Source organism: Cebus imitator, unplaced genomic scaffold, assembly GCF_001604975.1.
Source record: "Cebus imitator isolate Cc_AM_T3 unplaced genomic scaffold, Cebus_imitator-1.0 Scaffold391, whole genome shotgun sequence".
Taxonomy (NCBI): Eukaryota; Metazoa; Chordata; class Mammalia; order Primates; family Cebidae; genus Cebus; species Cebus imitator.
Genome location: NW_016107706.1, coordinates 2,572,667 through 2,593,913, shown reverse-complemented (window position 1 = coordinate 2,593,913; position 21,247 = coordinate 2,572,667). Strand labels below are relative to the sequence as shown.

Sequence of the window (21,247 nt, the reverse complement as noted above, 5' to 3'; positions counted from 1 at the left end):
AGTGCTGATAAAGACATACCCAAGACTGGGTAAATTATAAAGAAAAAGAGATTCAGTGAACTCACAGTTCCACATGACTGGGGAAGCCTTGCAATCATGGCAGAAAGTGAAATGCACGTCTTACGTGGATGGGGGCAGGCAAAGAGAGAGAACTTGTGCAGGGGAGCCCACCTTTATGAAACCATCAGATCTCATGAGACTTATTGTCACAAGAACAGCACAGGAAAGACCTGTCCCCATGATTCAGCTGCCTCCCACTGGGTCCCTCCCATGACAGTGAGAATTGTGGGAGCTACAATTCAAGATGAGATTTGGGTAGAGACACAGCCAAACCATATTGTTCCACCCCTGGCCCCTTCCACATCTCATGTCCTCACATTTCAAAACCAATCATGCCTTCCCAGCAGTCCCCCTAAGTCTAAACTGATTTCAGCATTAACTCAGATGTTCACAGTCCAAAGTCTCATATGAGACAAGGCAAGTCCTGCCCGTCTATGAGCCTTCAAAATTAAAAGCAAGTTAGTTACTTCCTAGATAAAATGGGGGTACAGGCATTAGGTAAATACACCAATTCCAAATGGGAGAAATTGGTCAAACCTAAGGGGCTAAACTCCGAAACCTAGTAGGGTAGTCCAATCTTAAAGCTCCAAAATGATCTCCTTTTACTTCATGTCTCACATCCAGGTCACACTGATGCAAAAGATAGGCTCCCATGGACTTGGGCAGCTCTGCCCCTGTGGCTTTGCAGGATATAGCCCCCCTCCTGGCTGCTTTCATGGGCCGGCATTGAGTGTCTGTGGCTTTTCCAGGTGCACTGTGTAAGCTGTCAGTGGATCTACCATTCTGACGTCTGGAGGACGGTGGCCCTCTTCTCATAGCTCCACTAGGTGGTGCCCCAGTAGGGACTCTGTGTGGGGGCTCTCACCCCACATTTCTCTTCCAATACTGCTCTAGCAGAGGTTCTCCATGAGGGCCCCATGAGGGCCCTGCCCCTGCAACAGATTTCTGCCTGGGCATCCAGGTGTTTCGATGCATCCTCTGAAATCTAGGCAGAGGTTCCCAAACCTTAATTCTTGACTTTGTGGAAGCTGCCAAGGTTTGGGGCTTTTACCCTTTGAAGCAACAGCCCAAGCTGTACCTTGGCCCTTTTTAGCCATGGCTGGAGTGGCTGGGACACAGGGCACCAAGTCCCTAGGCTGCACAGAGCAGAGGGACCCTGGGCCTGGCCCATGAAACCATTTTTTCCTCCTAGGCGTCCAGGCCTGTGATGGGAGGGGGTGCCATGAAGACCTCTGACATGCCCTGGAGACATTTTTTCCCCATTGTCATGGCAATTAACATCTGACTCCTTGTTACTCATTCAGATTTCTGCAGCCAGCTTGAATTTCTCCTCAGAAAATGTTTTTTTCTTTTCTATTGCATTGTCAGGCCACAGGTTTTCCAAACTCTTATGCTCTGTTTTTCTTTTAAAACGGAATGAATTTGACAGCACCCAAGTCATCTCTTGAATGCTTTGCTGCTGAGAAATTTCTTCCATCAGATACCCTAATTCATCTCCCTCAAGTTCAAATTTCCAAAAACCTCAAGGGCAGGGGCAAAATGCCGCCAGTCTCTTTGCTAAAACATAGCAAGAGTTACCTTTGTTCCAGTTCCCAACAAGTTTCTCATCTCCATCTGAGACCACCTTAGCCTGAATTTCATTGTCCATATCATTATCAGCAATTTTGGTCAAAACCGTTCAACACATCTCTAGGAAGTTCCAAACTTTCTCACATTTTCTTGTCTTCTTCTGAGCCCTCTAAACTGTTCCAACCTCAGCCTGTTACCCAGGTCCAAAGTTGCTTCCACATTTTTAGGTATCTTTGCAGCAGTGCCCCACTCCTGGTACCAATTTACTGTATTAGTTCATTTTCACACTGCTGATAAAGACATACCTGAGACTGGGTAAATTATAGAGAAAAAGGGGGTTTAATGGAGTCACAGTTTCACATGGCTGGGGAGGCCTCACAATCATGGTAGAAAGTGAAAGGCATGTCTTGCATGGATGGCAGCAGGCCAGAGAGAGAACTTGTGCAGGGGAACTCCTAGTTACAAAACCATTAGATCCCATGAGACTTATTCACTGTCACGAGGACAGCACAGAAAAGACCTGTCCTCATGATTCAGTTACCTCCCACTGGGTCCCTTCCATGACAGAGAGAACTGTGGGAGCTACAGTTCAAGATGAGATTTGGGTGGGGACACAGCCAAATCATATCATGGGGGTAGAGTTGGGGAAGAGACATTCCAGGGAGAGGAAATAGCACATGCAAAGGTCCTATGACATGGCCTTTATATGTAAAGGAGATATTGATAAACCTTGGTATGAAAGTCTATAGGTCTCTGGGTGCAAAGTAGTGGCTGAGTGTGAAGCTGGGTTGGACTTGGCCACCAGCTTACTTTGCTGTTGACAGAATGTTGGTACAGGTTGAGCATCCTTAATCTGAAAATCTGAAATGCCCCCAAATCTGAAACTTTTTGAGTTGCTGACATGACGCCACAAGTGGAAATTCTTTACCATACCCCATGTGATGAGTTGCAGTCAAAACTTTATTTCATCCACAAAATTATTTCAAATATTGTCTAAAATTACCTTTAGGGATCTGTAGAAGATGTATATAAAACATAAATGAATTTCAAGTTTAGCCTTAAGTCCCATCCTCAAAATATCTCTTTATTATATGCAGATATTTCAAAATCTGGAAAAATCAAAAATCTGAAAGGCTTCTGGTCCCAAGCATTTCGATTAGGGTTGTGCAACAGGCGCTTCTGAAGCTGCTTTGAGAATGCATGTCATTGAGTAATGCTAGTGGGAGCTTTTAAACTCTCTGAGGATCACACAACTGTGAGAGACCAGCTCCCCTGAAATAGGTAGGGTTGGTCAGTGATTTTGCCAAGCACCAAAGCAGCTGCCTTGATCCCTCAGAGCCCTGGCATTTCTGCCCTGGGTTGGGCCACCACTGGCCTTGGCTGACCTTCTCATGGATGCAGCAAAGAACCCAGTAGGATGTACCTCTCAAGTGCTTAGCAGCTTTTGCTGGACAGCTTTAGAGTCCCGTGGGTTATTCTGGTTGTTGCTATTCTTAAATATTGAGTGTCTGAAAAATTCATGAACTGTATCTCAGCTGGGTGGGACCCTTTGGGACAGAAGTAGGGGGGATGATGCAGTAGTGAATTGCGAAGAGGAGTTTGGGGACCAGATTGTCTTACAGGTTTATTTTGAACAACAGATAGGCTTGGTATCACTGGAAGTGGATAGATTTGGGTTGCCTCTGTCTAGCAGGTGGCTTCCTTTTCCAGTGTGTTGCCCATTGATCTCATCTATCAGATTCGCTTGAGAGTATTTCATTATTCACCTAATAAAGGAGTATGTGAGATTCCCAGAGGAGGAGGATCTACTTCTGTACTTGACCTGGATGAGGACCACTGGGAACACTGACACCTTTCACCGTGGCAAACTTTGACATGTGAGAGTTTCCAGAAATACACAGATTCTTATTTTAACCCTTTTTAACTGCAGAAGGGAATTAATAATGGGATAGAATAACTGCAGGGAGTAGAGAGATGAGAAAACATTAGAAAAAATAGTACAGAAGTAGAGCTGGACGAGAATCCAAGTTATGAGAACCTGCTGATGAGAGGCATACAGAAATAACAAGCCCAGCTTCAGTGATCTAAATCAGGACTCAGATGAGGCTGTTTGTATTGCATGCTAGGAATACATCCAGGAACAGTGGACCTTTTGTAAATTAAGCCTGCTGTTCTCCAATTGCTTAAGACACTGAGGACCATCGGGCCAGAAACATATCACCCACTTTTTCTTAGAAGGGCCTTTACTTTAGGAGTAGTAATGTAGAAATGAAGAAGCCCAGTGGATGGTCCCTTAGGGGAGGAATCTCAGCAGAGGCCTTTTTCGGGGGCAGGAGGGATTGCATAGCAATACTGCATGCCCGGAGTTGTTGTTCCCAGGCCAGGGCTCAACTCAGGGCAGGGAGGTCTACTGGAGGCAGCGTATGACACACAAGTTGTCCAAGAGATTGAGAGAGAGTCAAAATCTGAGCTGTGCTTATGGGAAGCTCAAGAGTCTCACAAAACTGTACCTGTGCTGCCCATGGTTTATGTTTAATGAGTGAAATGATGATTGAGTAAGATAAGACAATTGGACAAAAAGGCTGGACCTTCTTGTGTGGGTATTGAGTGGAAAGTGATTCAAGTGGCTAGACTCACTCTCTGGACATAAGCTGGAAGGTGGGGCTGGACAGGATCAACTAGAGCCTATTGTGGTCCCATCATTCAGGCCTGTGGCTCTCATTTGAGACCAGTGGTTCTTCAACGTTTGCAGGCATCAGAAGCACCTGGAGGACCTGCTAAAGCACAAATTGCTGGGCCCCACCCCAGTGTTTCTGATTCAGTGGGTCTGGGGTGGGAGCTGGGAGTGCATTTCTAAGCACTCTCTGGAGATACTGATGCTTCTGGTCCTGGGACCACCCTCTGAGATATAGTAATCTAGACCACAAAGGAGATCTGGGTCCTGGGGAGGGAATCTGCTTTCTGCTTTCCTAGGGACTAGTGAAGCAAGGAGATGCTTGGGCTGGAAGGTGGCAGCGGAGCGTGGAAGGGAGGAGTACCTTGTTCATCATGTTGCACCAGCGGAGGACCTGTCATCCTTTATTCATCCTGTGCTTCTGCTTGCCCTCATTCTCAGAAATTCCAAAGGGCTGTTTATGACCCTGCATTTTTGTTTAAACAAGGAAGGAAACCGAACTGCCTGCTCTATGAATTCTGAGCTAGTGAGGATCATGGGGATTTTGTAGGTTATTTTGGTAGCCCGTTGAGTTTTGTCTCAGGATTTCAGTAGAATCCAAGCCATGTGACAGGGACCATTAACACTCAGCTGCCACCTGCTGGATCCTACCCTGTATACATGCCCAGGGGTCTCTGAGGATGGATGCGTGTCATTCACACACCAAGTCTGTTAGAGACAGCAGAAAACTTCGTTTTTTCCCGTGTCCTGGTGAAAGTCTTTTCTCTCTTTCCCTTGTGTTTCTTTGAGGGAGCTTGGGTGGCAGGATTATTATTAAGAGTACTTTTTAAGTTCCCAACAATTAGATAGGAAATGAACTTAATGTGAGCTCACATTTTACCCTGAAGAAAATGACCTCAGGAGGGCCTTACTGTGGGGTGATTAAGAGCATGGCCTGGCTTTGGAATGCCTGGATTGGGAATCCTCGTTTTGTCGCTTCATCGCTGTGTGATCCTGAGCCAGCGACGTGACCTTCCTGCGCTTCAGTTTCTTCACCTATGAAGTTGGGATCATACTAGAACCTATTTAGTCGGATTACTGTAAGGACCAAATGAGATAATCTATCTCATGCAATTAGAATTGCACCTGTCACTTACAGAAAGAAGGCAATACATTTTCTTTTTTTGAGATGGAGTTTTGCTCTTGCTACCCAGGCCAGAGTGCAGTGGCATGATCGCAGCTCGCTGCAACCTCCACCTCCTGGGTTCAAGCGACTCTCCTACCTCAGCTTCCCAGGTAGCTGGGATGACAGGCATGCAGCACCACGCTGATCTAATTTTTGTATTTTTAGTAGAGACGGGGTTTCTCCATATTTGTCAGTCTGGTCTCGAACTCCCGACCTCTGATGATCTGCCCGCCTTGGCCTCCCAAAGTGCTGGGATTACAGGTGTGAGCCACCGTGTCCAGCCAGAAGGCAATACATTTTAATTCTTACTATAAGACTGAGACATCCAAAGACATCTCATACTGTAAAGTATGATATTTGTGTATATACTTTTTAAAGAATACAGTCCCTAGTTTCCTGCCTACTCAAGGTTATGTTTTATAGATGCTAACAGTGTACATTGTAGAGAAAATCAGCTGGAGGTTGGAAAAATGATACAGTTCTCAAATTCTTTAAGTTTTGCTTAATATTTTTACCTGTTACTGCTTTCATCATCATCTCTCATTCTAATTTTCCTATAAGCTTGAGAAGCATGATGGAGTCATAAATCATAAAATGAAGATGTATATGACTTTGATAAGGTCTCACATGGGATGTTAATAATAAGACCTTACATACCCGGCCTCACCCTTTATTTAAACTTCCCATTTAATCCCTGCAGTGGGCTCATTAGCTTCTGTTAATCCCATTTTACAGTTTGTATAGTAGAGACTTCAGAGAAGTCACTGGCCCAGGCTCCACAGGCGGTTAATGACAGAGCTGGGATTTTCTTGTGGAGGGGCAGGGGACACTTTCTGGTAAAGACCAGAAAACCTGCTAGACAAATTCTAAAAGAGCAGTAACACTCGGAGCTGGGATTTTAACCTCATCTGTTGTTTCAGGGACCACCTTCTTCCCAGCTGGTTTTTCACTTTGGGGTCTCATTCAGATTTGTGAATCTGTTTATTGAGAGATGATGTCCCAGTTACTCTAGCTCTGTTACAAACAACTCCAAAACTTGGGGCTGTGAAATAATCATTTTATTTTTCTCATGGATTCTGTGGGTTATTCAGACTCACTGTTCCATGACATTTGGGGCCTCAGCAGGGGAGATTCAGCCATGGGAGCTAGAGTCGTCTTGAGTGTCTCTGCCCATGTGTCCCGCAGGTGCGTGGTTGGGACAGGGACCTCAGGTGGGCTGTCACCTACATGTGGCCTTTCAATGTGGCTTTCTGCCTGGGCTGATTTGGGTTTTCTCAGAGCATGGTAGCCTGATTCCTAGTGAGATTTCTGAGACAGTGCAGTGGAAGTGCCTGGCACTTCTGTGATCTAGCAGTAGCTTCAAGGAAGGAAATGTTTTTATATTGAAAGAAGAGAACATGAGCCATGGGTGCCAGGTACAGGGAGCCACCTGCGAGGATCCTGAGTAGAGGCCTAGGTCAGTGTGACACAGTGGTGGGAGTGGACAGGGACAGGGGATGCTGGGCTGTTCATTCACCCCACAGATATTCCGTCTATCTCTGAGCTAGGCAGAGTGAGCAGGGCACCAGTCTAGTGGATAGTCACGTCACACGGGAAGCCTAGAACTCCGTACTATGTTCTCATCTTGTTGAAAATTTGACCTTTTAAAAGTTTATTTATATTTAGCTCAGGCTTAAAGGTCCCATATACTATCTAAAAAGGGAAAAGTTCATCTCAGTCAATGTCCTGTCTTGCTTATGTGTAAGTTGGATGGGAAGAAAAAACAACACCAGGAGATATACCCAAAGGATTATAAATCGTTCTACTATAAGGACACATGCACACGAATGTTCATTGCAGCACTGTTTACAATAGCAAAGACCTGGAACCAACCCAAATGCCCATCGATGATAGATTGGACAGGGAAAATGTGGCACATATACATCATGGAATATTACGCAGCCATCAAAAACAATGAGTTTGTGTTCTTTGTAGGGACATTGATGAACCTGGAAACCATCATTCTCAGCAAACTGACACGAGCAGAAAATCAAACACCGCATGTTCTCACTCATAGGCGGGTATTGAACAATGAGAACACGTGGACACAGGGAGGGGAGCACTACACACTGGGGTCTGTTGGGGAGAAATAGGGGAGGGACAGTGTGGGGTGGGGAGTTGGGGAGAGATAGCATGGGAAGAAATGCCAGATATAGGTAAAGGGGAGGAAGGCAGCAAATCACACTGCCATGTGTGTACCTATGCAACAGTCCTGCATGTTCTTCACATGTACCCCAAAACCTAAAATGAAATTAAAAAATAGTTAAGATTAAAAAAAAAAAAACCACCAGGAGAAGATTGGTTGTAAAAGTTTATTTTACATTTACGTGAAGTTTATTTTTGGTCGTGATATTCTTCATAGGGTAGGTTTTTCTTTTAAGACTGTTAATAGTGTATTTCCTTTTTATTTGCCACTCCCCACCAAAATAGACCCTCTTTTATTTTTGAATCAGCTTCATACCCTCAGAATGTCCAACTTTAAATAACGGTTGGAGAAGCTCCAGGTTAAGTAGAGAGTAAAATCCTATTGCTTTTTGACCTTTGGGTTAGCATCAAGTGTGCTGTAATAAAATATCAGTCCCAAGAGTCACCTTTGCTGACTTTTTTCCTATTATTCTTTCCTGTTTTTCCATATTCATGCAGGTCTTGCAGCCAAGGATTGTTACGTTAAGATCCAATCTGAAATTAAAACTTATGGTTTTAACCAATAAGCTGTAAAGCTGTTGGCCTCCCACTGGGATGTGGTTACCTTTCCCTAAACTTCCTGAGTTTCTCCTTTTAGCCCCACAGTGGATTTCTTATGGGGCCTTTGGAAAGTTCCTTGCCATTTCACGGCCATTTCCCGTCAGAGTGGGGAATATTGACTGTGCAAACCACTTAAGGTCACAGGCACTGCAGCTGCGTTCCTTCTTTGCAGAAGCGGGGGTTCTCTGGGTGTGGCTGTGCTCAGCCCTTCCAGGTGGTGAAGGTCTGTTGTCAGGCCGAGAGAGCAGGTCCATATCAGGATTGGGGCTCCAGCAGGATCAGAATGACTTCACCCAGACTTCTGGAGCTGGAGCTCATTCTCAGAACCTTCCAGAAGACCCTGCCCTGGAATTGCTTTCAAAGGTCTTTTTCATCTGTGTACGGAGTATATTTCCTTGGAGGAAGCTTTGCCGAAGGACCCTTGAGTCCAGGCTAATAGGGTGGGAGCAGCTATGCACAGCTGCATTTCAGTTTTGATGATCCGTCTGTTGGTGAGCATCTTGGTGGTGAGGATGTTTACACGACCACAGATGCTTCTCACCCCAGGTCCCTGTGCCCTGTGCTGCTGGTGCCACTCACCCTCAGGCATTCCTGCTTGGCAGTAGCAGATTCTAGATTGTCCCATTGCTGATTTGGGGGCTGCAGAGTGACGCGAGGAGGAGAAGTCCCACTAGTTGCCCTTCAGCGGGCATTTAACAGCGTATTGCACCAGGCCCTCGCCTTCTGTTGTTTTGTTCAGGCTGCTGTATAACTGACTTTCTCTGCCGTCTCCTATTTAAGGGTAAATAAAGGTAGTGAGAGTCACAAAAATAACATCAATGATGGCAACTAGTGTTTACTGAGGGCTGAGCAGACCCAGACGCCATTCTAACCTCTTTACCCAAGTTGTCTCTGCTAGTCCTCACCACAGCCCTGTGAAGTGTGAACTGAGGCCGAGAGAGAAAAGCAGCTTTGCCCAAGGTATGATAAGCAGGAAGCACTGAAACAGGACCCAAGCCCAACCTGTGTTGACTGGGGAATCAATACTCTTACTCTTTGGCTGTTTTGTTGCGTGCCCAGGCCATCCCTGTAGAGGGGAGACTGTGACGCAGGTGACAGAGGATGGCTACAGAAGCGTAGCTACCTGGCTGTGCATCACCCACCCTGCAGTGTCTGCTGGCCAAAAATGGCACTACCTGCAAAATGCTTTGAGCACCGTGGAAACAAGTCATTACAACTCAAAACGTTTATTATTCTGATAATAGGTCAAGGCTTTCATGATTGAGTTTTAGGGGGGCTAATTTTAGAGTCTCTGAAAATCAGTCTGAAGAAACAAAACCCGGAGGCAAGTAAAAGGATGCTTTGGGAACTGATGATTCTTAGAAGCCATGAAAGGGTCGGTCGTACCCCTGGGAAAGCTCACTGTCTAACAGCCTGGAGCAAGTGGAGCTTCAGGTGACTTTAATTCTTCCCTGGGTACTGCTGGTCTCCAGGGACACGGGTTAACAGGTCACCATCCTTGTCCTCAAGGGCCTCACGCTCCAGGAGGACACAGCTGGCAGCGACAAGATGTGCCAGTGCCTTCTTGCAGCTGGGCACGCAGGGCTGGGGGAGCTGAGAGGAGAAAAGGATGAATTTGGCCTTGGCCTGGAAGAGCCTTTTAACGTCTTTTAATAGAAACACTCATAACCTTCCTGCAGACGCACTCCCTGTGATGAGGAGTCTTAATATTTTTTATCTTTAATAAGAGAAAGACAGGCTTTTGATGAAGACTTCTGTGTCGTCAGTGTTGGGATCTTCGTTTTGTTATGAGGGATTTCAGTTACAGCAGCGTGAGGTGGGTGGTCAGGAAACATTCCCCCTGGGCTTACTTTTTCTTAGAGAAGTCCTGATGGAGAGGGTGAGGTGGGAAGAGGGTGAGGGGGAAGACTTCATGGAGCATGGCAGGCATGCTATGCGTGCCACAGCCAAGCATGGAGGTCCCAACCACAATTCTTTTTCTTTGGGACAGGGTCTAGCTCTGTCAGCCAGGATGGAATGCAGTGGCGCAATCTCAGCTCACTGCAGCCTCTGCCTCCCAGGCTCAAGCCATCCTCCCGCAGGTCCCGATCACCTGGGACCACAGGCGTGCACCACCATGCCTACATAATTTTTTGCCTTTTTTTTTTTTTTTAAGAGATGGATTTTGCCATGTTTCCCAGACTGGTCTCAAACTCAAGTGATCCACCTGCCTCAGCCTCCCAAAGTGCTGGGATTACAAGGCGTGAGGCACAACACTCTGCCTCCAACCACAATTCTCATTTAAAAAATGAAAATAGGGTGAAATAGAAATGGTGGGATCAAGTCAGTTTGCTCATTCAGAGCCATGTGCTGCTAGGACTCGTGGTCCAGTCTGACATAAACTGACCCCTTCCCCTCAGGACCATCCTTGGGGTTTTCCAGTCCTTGGGCTCTGTTCCTCTGATATGGTGCAGGTGGTCAGTCAGGCTGGGAAGAACAGAAAGATGACGGCCACATCCAGAGAAGTCATTTCCTTCCTGTGGCACAGCCGTGACACCACCCTGTAGATGGATGGGCATTCCCATGTTTGCTAGTTACATATGGCCAAGCCCTTCAGCCTTTCTGCCTCACTTCCAATTTCTTCCTTGGGTGGGAATGCCTTGAGCCTCAATTAACTGTTTGAGTTTTTTTGAGTATAAAAGGAATCCTGGCTGGGCATTGAGTGAATACAATCATAAAACCCAAATGATGCTGTTGGCCTCATCTGAGCTGAGGGTGGTGTTGGCACCTTCATAGCTGACATCAAATGGATCTCCAAGCCCAAGCACCAGCAGTGGAACCAGCTATTGCTGCTTCCGATGTATCATCCAAATGGGTTTTCCCAGCCGTCTTCTGGTGCATTTCTAACATATCCTTAAAAGGCATAAAGAAGTGACATAGATGATGGCTGAAAAGATTAAGTTCTTTCTCGTGGCTTCTTTAATTTGGAAATAACCAGCCTTCCTTCCACCCCCACTACATGCATTAGAAACCTCTCCTGAACTGTTTTTGTTCCGTTTTTAATTAGGTTATGGTACAAGAGGAGCAATTAATAAAATCTTCCATTTCCACATCTACTGTGAAGCTTTGTGACCTCTTCCCGTGTGATGATGGCCAAGTGAGCAGAACATGTGAAATCTAAGTAGATTTGTGGAAACAAAAACACATTTTTATTTAGTCGTGAGCGTCACTTGGAGTATAAATAAAGCCCTTTATGATTCGTATGTTAGTCTTTCTTCCTGGAGGGCTTCAGTATTATCTCGTGCTGTCATCTTTATGTTGTATTGGAAAAATCTGGGATTCTTTTTCAGTTGGTCATTTACTTTTTAAAAAATAACGTAGTTTTAAAGAATTCTTGCTATTTAATCTCAAACCCAAACATGGTTTCTAGCGAGGAAATGATACTTTCTAAAGTTTGATATTTTTAGTTCTAGAAAGAATTGTTTTGGGGGGCGGGAGGCTGCAGTTGCAAGGTAGAAGGAATGTTCAGTGAGGGAAAGACTGTCGTTCCTTTTGTTCTTTCAAAACTTGTGTTTCTGTTGGAAAGGTTTGATTTTGGAACTTTCAAGTGTACTGCTTGATGTTGCTAAATTTTAGTTAATTGCTGGGAACATTGGGATGAACTCATTTCATAAGGATTTATGTGCTGGTGTGGGGTAAGGGGTGGAGAAGCTTACCTCCTTCAGAAGGGTCTTCATCCCTAGAGAGACATGGAATGACCCACTGCTTTTTGGTGGGAAACGTAAAGGCTAGTCTGCTTTTGGATGGGTTTTCAAGGAAGACAGCAGCTGTCCATCTTCAGTCTTGACCTGGCACTCCCTTAGGGAGCTCCTTCCTTTTACCCATCTTTTGCTCCCCATGGCTTGGCTGTGACACTGTGCCTCAGTAGTCTTGTTTACTTAAATCTGCTAACTGGGCAAGAGAGACCATTCTCCCATTGTCCCTGGACCACGACTCTGACGTGGATTTAGATGGGATCAGGAATTTTGTTGAGAATCCTTTTGTCCTTAAACAAAATGATGGTGAGAGAAATCTGCTTCCCATAAGCCATAATCTCAGCAGGCTCCTGGCAAGTCCCTAGCTATTTCTGTATCCAGGTCCCCAAGAGGGCTACAGGGAAGACTTCATCATGGTGGGAGGGAAGAAAAAAGGTAAAGTCCTAAGATGTTTTCTTCCTATTCCGTAATGTTTAGCCATGTATAGTCACGTGCCAGTCACCTAGGGCTGAGAAAGGGGAGCAAGCAGAGAAGGAGATGAGGAAGAGGCCAGATGGGGTGGTTCATAGTCAATTAGCAGAAATTAGATCATGTTACGGATGAGAAGCTTGTCCCCTCTATCGTGATTTAGGATCTCATCCTTCCCAAGAGAAGTTCTGAAAACATGTCCTCTGGTATCTGGGAAATGGCCTCCCCAGCAGTGTGCATAGCCCCATAGCCCTCTAACCAACCCATCCTTCTCTTGACTCCTCTCCTAATGGTCCCATGGTGCCACCACTCTTTCAAGCCTAGTCAAATTGAATGTAGCAGAAAACCCAAATAAGTTTATGCAGTAGAGGCTTACTGTTCTCACACAGAAGTAATTCAGCATTAGTTTGGTGGCTCACTGAACATTCAGGATCAAGGGTCCTTTTCTCTTTCTGTTCCACCATCCCCAGAACATGGCTTCTAGTTTCAAAGCTACCTCATGGCCCAATGTGACTGTTGGAGCTCCAGCCACGACATGCAAATTCCAGACAGGAAAAAGAAGGAAGAGAGAATAATACAAAAGAAAATTATCTCCTAGCTAATTTGTTCTTATTTATGGAGTTTTCCTGGAAGCCTCACATTATGGTTTCTGCTTGTATCTTCTTGACCACCTCTTCTCCAGGGGAGACTAGAAAACGTCTTTTAGGTAGGCATATTGTAGATTGGAATAAAATGGAGTTTGGCTAAAAGGGAAAAGTAGAGAATGGATATTGGCTAGGCTTATAGTCTCTGCCATGGTCTAGTATATATGAAGTACTGCATGTGTGAACCTTAATACATTCTCCAAATATTCTGTTTGTAATATCTAACCCTCCTGTCAGATCCTAGGGCATTTGGGAGCCAGGAGCTTATCCTCTCCTCTGTATCAATCCAGGGGCCCACATATTGGGGTTATAGCCCATCTTTGTTCAACTGATTCAGATTCAGCCCTTGCCTCCCATATCCCTCACCAAGGACATGCAGTTATAAATGACTTCTTGTTAAGCTTTTTTATAGAATTAACATTTTCTCACATAGCTTTTACATAATTATCCATTTAATGTGTTGTTAATGATAAAGATTCTAACAGTTATCAATAACATTGGAAAAAAGAATTCTAGGCATGAAAATTAGCAGTATGGTACTGCTATGAACATATGAAGTACATTCCAAGTACCACCTGGTTTCAGATATTAGGAAAACAAGACGGGGGTTTCACCACTGGTCAGTATCGGTAGATTGTTGGGGAGAAATCTTTATGAAAAGCACTACTTTTCGCTCTTTTTTTCAAGTTTGAACTGACAGTGTGGAAAGATGGGAGATGTCTGAGAAAACTTGGGTCAGTACTCCATGTTCATAAAAGGACAGGGAATCCTTCCGAAAATCTAGTTACATAAATGTATGTTCCACCACAAGAAAAGTCAGTGGATGGCTGGAAGGAGGGCCTTTCCCTTTTGCTCTGGAAGGGAAGGAAACTCTGATTGCTGGACTTCTCAGTCGGAAAGTGTCTTTGGTGAGCCTTACCATGTGACTGGCTGATTCACCTCATCCACTAAGTCTCAGGAGAGGTGATGTAACCAGGGACTGCAACTTTTAGGGAGACAGGAAAAATCACTGTTGGCCCAACCCTCTGGCCTTGGAAGCTTAACAGGGCTTTGGCCCACAGCAGAGGGAAGTTTGAGCTACGTTTTGTAATTCCTTTTAAATGTTGGCCAGAGCATCCATTGTTCTTCCCCATTTTTTCTTCTCCTCTTCCCTCCTTTTCTTCTTTCTTACCTTTTCTCATTTTCATCCTGGATGTGCTCCTGTGTATGGTCATTCTGCTCTTCCCAAATCAACTCAGGTCTGACCTTTGGAAATACATGTATTAATAAGGAATCCTATGGGCTTCCTGTTGTATTTCTGTTTTTGAGTCTGATTAACATGAGCTAGGAGGTCGAGTAGGAAGAACTTGGACTTTGGTGTCCAAAAGACATGGATATTAATTCCAGCCCTGCCATCGCTGGCTCTGTGACTCTGGGTGAAGTGCTGTATTTAACTGACTCTCCAGAATCTCATCTGGAGCCTGAGGTTAATTCCTGTTTCAAAGGGCTGGTAGGAGAACTGCTAAGAAGTTTAGATTTTATTTACAGTGCTCTGGGAAGCAGGGAAGTGACCTGATATGGTAGATGTTTTCAAAAGATCACTCTGGCCCTATGGGAGAGTAAATGGAGAACAGAGGCTGGAGTGGAAGCAGACAGCCCAGCTAGGAGGCAAGAACAGTGGACAAGACGGCTGGACAGGTGTGGTCACAGAGGGAAGCAATGGGTCTTGAGAACTTTTGGAGGTAAAGACAGTAGGGATAGCTGAAGTCTTAGATGTGGAAAAGGGAGGAAAAGAGAACACTCAAACACGGATCTGAGGTTGGGGCTTGAGTGCGTGATGGGTGAGGCCTGTTTGACAGCAGAGCCCAGGACTGTGCACCGGCATGACACCCCCAAGATGTTGGCTGGCCGGCTGGATTCATGACTGTCTGGAGGAAAGAAGGGCACAGGTGTTCCTGGGCTGTGTTGGATGCTGAATGTAGTGGGCAGACCCGGTTCTGTTTCTTGCTTTGAAGCGCTTGTGCTCCACTTATCTGCCCTGTTTGTATGGCAGCTTCCAAGATCAAGTTGGGCAGTCTTGAACAAGGTCTGGAAAGCAAGACAGTCTCTCGAAAGTTTCAGGATCCCTGATATTTACCTTGTTAACACCGTAGATGACCTTGGTGCCTTCCCTGCCACTGTCTGCTTTAATAGAGAGTCAGAACAAAGTGAGAGCGAACTCAGAGTGGGACTTGGGATGGGCTTTGGAATCTGAGCAGTATTCTCAAAGCTGGGTGCTGTAGTGCATGACTATTACGGATGGGGCCAGGGCCCCACTTGCACAAAATTCTAATTGGATACATCTGGTAGGAGATGTTCACCTGGAAATCTGGGTCTTAAACCACTTTAGAGAAATGCTGTCCTGGAGGAGTTTCCCAGCGGCCCCTGTTCCGGTTCTTTTTCTTCCACTTTTTAAAAAGGAAATCCTTTTGGTGGCAAAACCTCCTCTTCCTGTCCGTAATTCAGAATATGGCGGCACTTAGAGGCAGGCAGCCTTCCCTCCGAGGAGAAAGAGATCCTCCATGTGTTTTATGAGCATATTCCTAACAATGACAATAGCAGCAGACAAATGCCACAGTGGTGATTTCATACTCATGAAATTATTTTCATGGAGTTAGAGCCCAGATAAAAGTCTTTGGCAACTCTCTAAAGAATACTTCAAGAGAAAAAGAGAGGCCAGAATTTATAGAATCTAAAAATAGCAATTGAAGTGCAGCTGTGTTTAGCCTGTCAGAGGACCAGTTGAGTCAAGACGGGCAGGGGATTTTATTTCCCTGGCCCTGAGGTCATTTGTCTTGTTTAAGAAGGTGCAGCAAACATTTCCAAATAGGGATTGAGTTTTAAGGGGAGGAAGATGGCTGAATGTATATGGTATTTCTTGTTTTCTGTTCGTACTCTTCCTACCTCCGACCTCATTCCACATTTCCTCTTAAGAAAAGGAAGGACAGTTTGGTTTTCTCGGTAGAGTAAGTAGTGACTGCCTAGGTGGCAGGATTTTGGATGGTGGTGGTGATGTTACTTATTGATGGCACGTTTGATGACTGCTAGTCCAGGGAGTGGTGAGGGGAGCCTAACTGTTTGGTCTTCGTGGGTTCTGTACAATCCCATTAAGTTGAAGGAATAAACCCGTAGTTGGAGAAATAACAGTGTGACTTATCCAAGACTGATGGGCTGATTTTTGGACCTTCGTTGTCCCATTTCTAGTCAGGGATAGTGTCTTCCCCCTGTTCCACAGCCCACAAAATAAGATGTCTGTCGCATTTTTTGCCTAAGCAATCCTCAAGCCACCTTACTTAACAACATTGAAATGGCAGCATCTTAAAACTTGTCAACCAGTAGGCCTTCAAACTTCCTGCCCTTTACTATTTATTGAAACCTTGGTGGAAATGAATTCTGTTTGTGGTGGCGTGTTTGAAGGTTGTGCCATCCGTTAGACTGTAGGCCGGAGGTTGAGAACTCGTGGCCCTCAGGTTGAGTCTTCCTCATCATCATGCTTTGCTTGCCTGGCACACTGTTGACCTGTACAATTGCCGATATTGGAAAACTGGGATGCTGTGTTTACAAATCTTGATTTCTGGAATCTCCTGTGTTGCTGTAAGATACATCCTTGGTTTAGACTTCTTTGGAGAAGTGTCCCCAGACTGCTGTGCATAGGTCCTTGTCCTCCCAGAGGTAGCTCACCTGTGGTTCATGATGAGAAACAGCCATTGTGTTTTCTTTGAGGATAATAAAAAAGGGGTTAAATAAATCATACGTTGAGCACCTGGAAAACATATGCATGTGCGTGATGAGCGCCCTGTAAGCATTGTAAGCTTCATCGTTGTCATCAGTGTATTTTCTGCAAGGGTTCTGTTGAGGACGTTGTTCATGACTTAACCCAGTGTCTTATGAGGCCTCATGAAAGACATGTCTGTTGGATCTCAGTTCCAGAAAATAGCCATCCTTCTTCTGAATTACTGGGTCATCTATACCTTACTCATGTCCCCAGTCTTATTTCTATCTTTGTACTAGCTTTGCAGAAGCTCAGAGGCAACTATGTAATTGATGTCTAGCAGGAGGACTTGGATTTGGTTTATTGATCCCTTGGCTTCACGTGCCATAATTTCCTCACTCCTCTGCTTTTCTCACTTATTTTATTGTGAGCAGTATTGTAGGCAGCCTTATATCCTGTTGGAACAAGGCTGGGTATAAATTAAAAAACAAACCAAGCATCCATTCCTCTGAGAGGTGATATTATAGGCTTCCACATGAGGACAGGTTTCATGCCTTAATCTTGGGACTTCACGTGGTCTCTCTTCCTTCTAGACACTACTGACCTCTCATTGTCACGTTGGACTTGATTCTATCAGTTGTGCTCATGCTTTCCCTTGAATCTAGATACTTGTAACATCTGTTAGAGAATGGGATGGCTTATTTTCCTGGGTAGACTGATTGTATTAGTCAGCTATTGCCACATAACAAATTGCCCCATAACTCCGTGGCACACATCAAGAAGTATTTATGTTCTCATGGATCTGTGGGATAGCTGGATAGTTCTGCTGCAGAACTCATGTCATCTGAGAAACTGTTCTCCATGTCTCTCATCTTCCTAGAACCAGTTGGCTACTGGGGCAGGTTCTTCTCATGATGACGGCAAAAATGCAAGAGGGGCGTGCAGAAACACGTGAGGCCTCTTAAGGGGTAGGCTTGGAACTGGCACTATCACTTCTTCCCTCATTCCATTGGCCAGATCAAGTCATGAGGCCCAATCCATCAGTAGAGTGGGAAAATAGAGTAGAAATAGAATAGCCTCTAGTGAGAAGAACCTCAGAGTCAATGAGAAAGGGTAGAGGTACCAGGTGGTGGGTAAGGGGCAGCTAATAAATAATGCAGTCTGGCCTGTAATCCCAGCACTTTGAGAGGCCAAGGTGGGCAGATCATGAGGTCAACAGATGGAGACCCTCCTAGCCAACATGATGAAACCCCGTGTCTACTAAAAATACAAAAATACAAAAAGAATCGCTTGAACCTGGGAGACGGAGGTTGCCGTGAGCTGAGATCGCACCACTGCACTCCAGCCTGGTGACAGAGCGAGACTGCATCTCAAAGAAGGAAGGAAGGAAGGAAGGAGGGAAGGAGGGAGGGAGGGAGGGAGGAAGGAAGGGAGGAAGGGAGGAAGGAAGGGAGGAAGGGAGGGAAGGAAGGGAGGAAGGGAGGAAGGGAGAAAGGGAGGAAGGAAAGGATGGAGGGAAGGAAGGGAGGGAGGGGAGGGAGGAAGGAAGGAAAAGAGGAAAAGCAAGTAAGCAGTCTATTACAGGCAGTGTAATTATTTGAAGACCATAAGGTTGGGCATACAGCGTGGAGTATCTAGTTCTTAGTGGCTACATTAGCTATTCTCTACTTACCCTCTCCAGATCCATTCTCCACTATTATCCCCCCTACTTTGTGCTCTTGGGAGGCTGACCTTCCCCTCTGGCTTTTAGTTGGGTTCATTCAGAGGGGAGCACTAGAAAAAGAGGGTGGAAGAGTGGTCAGCCAAGTGACCATGGCCCTCTCCAGAAAGCCATAGCTTCTGCCAGGTAGCTAGTTCTAATAACTTAGGGCTTCTAGTGACCACTCCCCACCTTGCTCCTTTAGACTTAGGATGCTAATAGCTCCCTGCTTTGCCACGGGGGGCTCTTTTAAACTGACCCCCGTCGCTGTTGTAAATAGTGCCTTCAGTGAATTCCTTTCATCTCCCTGTTTGCGGGAAACATCTGCTCCTGGCCAGGACCCTCATGGATACAGTAGATAATTAATACTATCTACTATAGTATTATAGTAGATGTCATATATATATATATATATAGTAGATGTTTTATATTTTTATATTATACATATATAATATGTATATATAATATGTATAATATAAACATATTATAGCATGTTTCTGCATGCCCCTCTTGCATTTTTGCCATCACCATGAGAAGAACCTGCCCCAGTAGCCAACTAGTTCTAGGAAGATGAGAGACATGGAGAACAGTTTCTCAGATGACATGATTGACTATCAGACCTCCTTGTTTTTCCTCCCCTCTGGCCTCTACATCACTAACTGGTCACTTCCAGCCTGAAAAGCCCATGAGATGTCAGCTTGGGGATCCCTCTCTTTTTCCCCATAACTTGTCCAACCACTGTTCCTCTCTCAAGAACCTGGCAGAGTAAATGCATCAGAGTAAATTCAAATAAATAAGGTTTTACTTTTCTTCTTTGGGATTTCTTAGCATGCCCTTTGGGACAATTAGGGAGGGATTCTTTCAAGTGCAACATTTTCTCTAGCAATTTGGGGTGTTTTATTTTCCAGATGTGGTTTATGCCATATCACATTCCAAGAAGGGAACATGGAGCATGTTTGTGGCTAAAGAAGTCTCAACACAAGGAAACTAGGTGAAATCTAACAATGGTCACCGCCTCACATTATTTGGGAAGCGGTAGTGAACACTATTGTGTCTGACTCCATAGAGCAGTGTATTTGGTTTTTTTTAAGCAGGAAGAAAGGGGTCCCCAAATTTTAATTTCCTAATTGAGTTCTAGAACCATCAGTGCATTTCCCAAGCTTCAGTAGTGAAGATGGTGTTTTGTTAAAAATTCAGATTCCCACTGATTGATATCCAGTTGGGCCTGGGAATCTCTTTTCAACGTGTATCCTGAGTAACCGATACAGTCAGATATGGGAAGCACTGGGCACTGGTCGTGATTCTCATGTTCTGGTGTGTGACTGAGAGAAGTTCCATGATGACAGTGATATAGTGATGGTGGCAGACAACAGCATGTAACACTTAGAAATACTGTAAGAGGATGCTGAGGTTTTACATATATCCCTTCTGAGCTTGTATTTATCTAGTATTGCCTGTGCCTACAGTATTTTATCAGAATTGAATGGGAAGAAAGGTACTAGCAGGTTGTGTTAGGTGTTCTAATTGATACCAGAAGCAAAGATACAGAAATTGTCATGTTATAAACATGAACGCTCCAAGCAAAGAGCCTTTGGCCCACCCTTTGAGAACCACTATATGACTTCTTGATGAGACTCTTTCACCTTTACCCTATTCCTGAATCGTGCAAGAGGTGTTTCTTGAAAGCTCTGGAAAGGACTTTCTCTGACACATGTCTCTAGGCAGGGGGAAGTCCCGACTGACTGTTCTCTGGAGAGGAACACAGATGTTCCCTTCTAAAAAAATGACATGCTGGGCTGCTTCTTAAAGGCCATGAAGTCTCCTTTTAGGAATGCCATTTCAGGCTTCTGTGGCAGCTCTGCAGAAAGAAATGCCTAGAGAATGTGTAATTACTCTGATACCAGATGACTTTGCACCTTCAGTAGCAAATGCATTGTGATTGTGCTCTGAGAATTTTTGGGGGAAAATTCCAGACTTTATTAATTATTGTATCAGGGGAACCGTCATGTTATGGAATTTTAATTAGAGTTGCTGGGCAGCCTGGGCTGCCTCTTACCTTAGGGGCCACCTGATTACTGCATGTGAGGCCCACTGAGGAAATGTCTTGCTGGCTTTATGACCTCACTCAGAATGTGGACTGCTCCATTTCTCTGTTGTCCAGTACTTGCTGCTTGTGACATTTAGCTCTTTCACTTCCCTTCCATCCTCACATCCACACCCTTTCTTCTTCCTTTTGCAAAATCTATGACACTGTTGGATGAATGACATAAGCCTAAGGGCTTGGGGGGATGAGAGCTGTGATGCCCACATTTTGGTGTTGGCATGCTTCCCTCCTTCGTGGGGATGCCTTGGGTTGAAGCTGAGTTTTCAGCATCCCTGGTGTAGCATATCTTGTGTATCTGGGAAAATAGCGTGATATCTATTTTCTCATTCTGCATTAAAATAGCATCTACTAACATTCAAGCCTCGATTAATTGAACCAATAATTATTATATTAAAAATGGTCTGTGTGCCCCAGGGCAGAGATTAGGCCATGGTGGGCATTTGAGACTTAGGGCCATAGACCCTGAAATGTGCATTCTCCAGAACTGAGGATGCAACTGTTCACTTGTGACCTTACAGCACAGGCTTTAGGAGAATACAGTTAAGTTCAGGTCCTAATACAGTTAAGTCCAGTCATGAATTTCAAGCTTCTTGTTACTGTTTTTCTTCCTGAAAGA

General features: G+C 44.9%; 1 protein-coding gene and 1 non-coding gene across 4 annotated transcripts in view; one reads left to right on the top strand and one right to left on the bottom strand.

Moving 5' to 3' along the window:
• Positions 1-21,247, top strand: part of ITGA9 (integrin subunit alpha 9) — a 368,469-nt gene that overhangs the window by 116,278 nt on the left and 230,944 nt on the right. The window lies entirely within an intron of this gene.
• On the bottom strand, positions 6,291-6,354 carry LOC119468201. The gene has a single exon (XR_005196847.1). It is a non-coding gene; the product is annotated as a U7 small nuclear RNA (small nuclear RNA).